This window comes from Fragaria vesca, linkage group LG2 (genome assembly GCF_000184155.1).
Source record: "Fragaria vesca subsp. vesca linkage group LG2, FraVesHawaii_1.0, whole genome shotgun sequence".
In the NCBI taxonomy this organism is placed as follows: domain Eukaryota; kingdom Viridiplantae; phylum Streptophyta; class Magnoliopsida; order Rosales; family Rosaceae; genus Fragaria; species Fragaria vesca.
The window spans coordinates 20,796,398-20,800,954 of record NC_020492.1 but is presented as its reverse complement, the minus strand read 5'-3'; the positions used below and the strand labels follow the sequence as shown (position 1 = coordinate 20,800,954).

Genomic DNA, 4,557 nt, shown 5'->3' with positions numbered 1-4,557 from the left:
TTGAAGACCAAGCATACGTGCGCTTCATGGAAGCTGCAATCATTTTCCTTTCCTTCTTTCCTCTATATAATCTCCGAGTGTTGAGTCGCATAGTTCTATATTACTTCTATTGTTTCACACTTTGGCCTATAATGGTGCAAATGTTGAGTTCAACCAAATTCATGGACACGGTTCCATTTCCTTTCCTTGTTCTTGTTTTGGCACTTCTTTTTCCATTCAAATCATCTGCAGCTTTTAATTTGAGCATGGGATCCTCTCTTTCAGTAGAAAATCCAGCTCAAACTTTGATGTCGCCGGACGCCGTATTTACCGCTGGCTTTTTCCGGTCGGCGAAAACGCGTTTTGCTTTGGAATATGGTTCTCGGAGCCAACAACCATTACAGACAACCTTACCGTGGTGTGGATAGCTAATCGTGACGAGCCGGTAAATGGTCAACGCTCCAAGCTCACCCTGCACAAAAATGGAAACCTTATTCTCTCCGACATCGACCGATACACCGTGTGGTCCTCCGACACAGCTTCAAACTCATCGGCCCACTTGCACCTCAGAAACACCGGCAATCTAGTTCTTCTCGAAGAGCACGGCGTCGTGTTGTGGGAAAGCTTTGCTTCGCCGACGGACACGCTTTTGCCTCAGCAACCGCTCACAAGAAGCACACAGCTCATTTCTTCAAGAAGCCTCACCAACTATTCCTCCGGCTTCTACTCGTTTTACTTCGACAACGACAACACTCTTCGTATACTCTACAATGGCCCCGAGGTTTCGAGCATTTACTGGCCCGATCCATGGCTTCTGAGTTATCAAGCAGGAAGATCCACATACAACAACACTCGAATTGCAGTTTTTGACAGCTTGGGAAATTTTAGCTCATCTGATAATTTTGTCGTTTTGACAATCGACTACGGTGCGAAACTGCACAGAATATTCAGGATGGATGTAGATGGAAATCTCCGAGGCTACAGTCGAAAAGGTCAGGGAGATAAATGGATTGTTACATGGGAAGCAGTTTTACAACCATGTAAAATCCATGGCATTTGCGGAGCTAATAGCTACTGCAGCTATATTCCTAGTACAGGTAGGAAATGTTCGTGTCTGCCGGGTTATGAAATGGTCAGCAAAACCGATTGGTCTTATGGGTGTAAACCGGCTGGTTTCAAGCTGTCCTGCAAGAGTAGTGCAGAGGAAGAGTTCGGTTTTGTGCATCTTTCACGTATTGAAATGTATGGGTATGATTATGCCGTCTATGGCAATTACACATTAGATGAGTGCAAAAGTGTGTGCCTGGACTTGTGCAACTGTACTGGATTCCACCACAAATTTGGTGGCGGTCAGTATCAGTGTTATCCCAAGTATCAAATGCGAAATGGCTACCGCTCGCCTGCTTTCGATGGGGAGCTGTATGTGAAGCTACCAAAAGGCCTCCTCAATGCTACTTATAAGGATTCCAAAATGTGCTCAGCTAAACTTACAGCACAACTTGACAGAACATATGAAAGAAGCAATCCCAGTGGATCGATCCAGTTTATGCTTAAATTCGCATCGGCCGTGGGAGGACTAGAGGTCATTTGCATCTTTGTTGTGTGGTTTTTTGTAACGAGAAGAAGCAGCGGGGATAAAAAAGATTCAGAATTAGAAGCACTTGCTCAAGGCTACCTTCAAACTGCCAGTGGATTTAGAAGGTTTACATACTCCGAATTGAAGAAGGCCACAAAAGGATTCAAGGAAGAGATTGGAAAAGGAGGAGGAGGAGTTGTGTACAAAGGCGTGTTGTCCGATCAGCGAGTTGCAGCGATTAAGCAACTGAATGATTGTAATCAAGGAGAAGCTGAGTTCCTTGCAGAAGTAAGCCTTCTTGGTAAGCTTTACCATATGAACTTGATAGAGATGTGGGGTTATTGCGTGGAAGACAAGCATAGGCTTCTCGTGTATGAGTACATGGAGCATGGTTCCTTGGCAAAAGTTTTATCTTCCAAAGCGCTTGATTGGAAGAAGAGGTATGATATTGCTCTTGGCACAGCAAAAGGACTGGCTTATCTTCATGAAGAGTGCTTGGAATGGGTTCTACATTGTGATGTGAAGCCTCAGAACATACTCTTGGACTCCTATTACAATCCCAAGGTAGCAGATTTTGGGTTGTCCAAGCTATTAAACAGAAGCGAGAACACCAGCTCAGACTTCTCGAGGATTAGAGGAACCAGAGGTTACATGGCTCCAGAGTGGGTGCACAATATGCCCATCACTTCGAAGGTGGATGTCTACAGTTATGGAATTGTTGTGCTAGAAATGCTCACCGGGAAGAACCCAACTGAAAGCAATCTTCAATCGGTTGAAGGTGGAGGAGAGACACACAAGAAGATGATGGCACAATGGGTGATGGAAAAAATGAATGGAGCATTAGCAAATGCAGAGACCAAAATGGGAGGTGAAAATGAAAAGGGTAAGCTGGAAATTCTTATTAAAGTGGCGCTCCAGTGTATAGAGGAAGACAGAAATGCAAGACCCTCTATGAGTCGAGTAGTTGAGATGCTTCTACATCATCAATTTCAGGGATGACTGCTTCATAGACCAATATGTAATTTGTATATGTTCCGTCAATCTGTTCTTTAATTTGTATCACAGTCATTGTTGATGGGTCAAATTTCCCTCCTTATTTGGAGGAGGATGTCATGTAGTTTACTACATGTGAAAAACCTTTTCGGTGAAGCCTCAAGACCCATTCAATTAACCAAGAGGCAAGATGGTATATGAATAGCAAAGTTGGTAGTGTGTATATGTTGAAATGCAAGAGAGAGAGCCTATATGTATAGGCTTGGTGGCTGAAAAGTTTGACAAAAGGATGGAGATGCATTGATGGTGCATACAAACATTGAAGCTTGAATTAAGGAAGAAGTTTGAATTTTCTTCCTTATGCATGGACGTGAAGGATTTGCATGGGAAGTGCATGAAGAATGCATGCATATATTTGCCTATATATAGAGGCATTTGCAATGGTGCAAAATGAGATAGAAGAACCGGTGAGTTCACCTTGTGCTATACAAGAGTGTGAGATAGAGAGAAAACTCCAAGTTGAGAGTTTGTGTGTGTAACAAAACAAAGTGTGTGTGAGAGTGTATCTCTTCAAGAGTGAGTCTTGTGTGTGAGAGTGTATCCCTTTAAGAGTGAGTCTTGAAGTAGTGTTTCTCTCCGTGTAACCTTTATTCGAATAGTGGAGGTTCTCTGTTGTTGTTGCCCCGTGGACGTAGGCACTTTGCCGAATCACGTTAATACCCGGTGTTCTTTATCATTTTCTTTCCGCTACATTTTACATTTGTGGTTGTGAGTTCTGATTCCATTCTACAGTTTATTCTTCCGCATAACCCAACAATTGTTGCTCCCAGTTTCAATTTAGTCTAATTGGGTAAATTTGCTTTTCATTTTTTCCATTTTTGTATTAGAACATCAACACAACTCTCTAACATTTCCAGATTCTGATCCACCCAGTTACTCTTTTTATGTCAATAAAACCAAAGGCTCATCATCCCCAGTTTGCTCCTCCTCTCTGTACACTACCAAAATTATTCCGACTGCTACTTTTAACAAACAAAAAAACAAACGGAAATTTAATAACAGAGCTTAATTCTTTTGGCTGGCCTAACTCGAAGGTTTCTCCGGTAAGGGTTTAACTGGGTCCGACTCCTCAACATTGATCACCAACTTGGAACATAGATTCATAATCCTAGAGCTGCTGCTACAGTCACTCTACTACTCCACCTTGCTAATCCCAATCCGCTTTACAACTGCGTTTCTAATGGCTGCTTCAGTATGCATCATCATTCCCTTGTGCTCAATCCCAGACATATAATTCCTCGCTTCCTTAAAAAGATTAAATTATAAATTGTTCTCATCTATTTTGTCCATCTTTTGTATCGTTGTATTTCCTCATAGCATGTAATGCCATTGGTCTAAATTACTATCTCTTTTTCCTCAATCCTCCAAAATATTACTAATGATGAAGTATAAAGGGTAGAGACAAAGATAGCAAGAGAATCATCATCTTATTCATTGATAAGAGCCATTTATATAAAGAATTACAAAGTACCAATATGGTAATGATAAAAAATACATAGTCTTATTCCAACTACATATCTAGATGACATAAGGACAATACACACATGGAATATCCTAGAACACTCCCCCTTGTGCCGTGCGTCGGTATGCTGGTGGTGCTAATATGTCGCCTCGTTAAAAACCTCGTCAAGGAACAAAAACTCTGTGGGAGAAAAACTAAACCTTGATCATAGGAGAAAAAGAGTACAACGCACCCTTCACATTTGATAGTGACATGTATGTATGTGCTAGACTCTCTCTGAAGTTCACACCTCCCCCTGATCTTTACATCAATCATATGACTCTTCTTGATTTTTATTAATCACAGAAGTTTCAACAACTTACAACTTAGTATGTCTATGTTCTTTAACATGTCTTCAAATGTGGCATTGGGCAATGATTGACTAGATCATGTCATATTGTCCTCAAACATGATCTTTTATACTTAGATCTTGAGGAGAAGGCCGCTT

The 4,557-nt window shown here is 41.5% G+C and overlaps 1 pseudogene across 1 annotated transcript; it reads left to right on the top strand.

Moving 5' to 3' along the window:
- Nucleotides 1-131: 131 nt before the first annotated feature.
- On the top strand, nucleotides 132-2,562 carry LOC101311731 (annotated as a pseudogene). Its single transcript, XR_184155.1, has one exon. The product of XR_184155.1 is annotated as a putative receptor protein kinase ZmPK1-like (transcript).
- The last annotated feature ends 1,995 nt before the right edge of the window (nucleotides 2,563-4,557 follow it).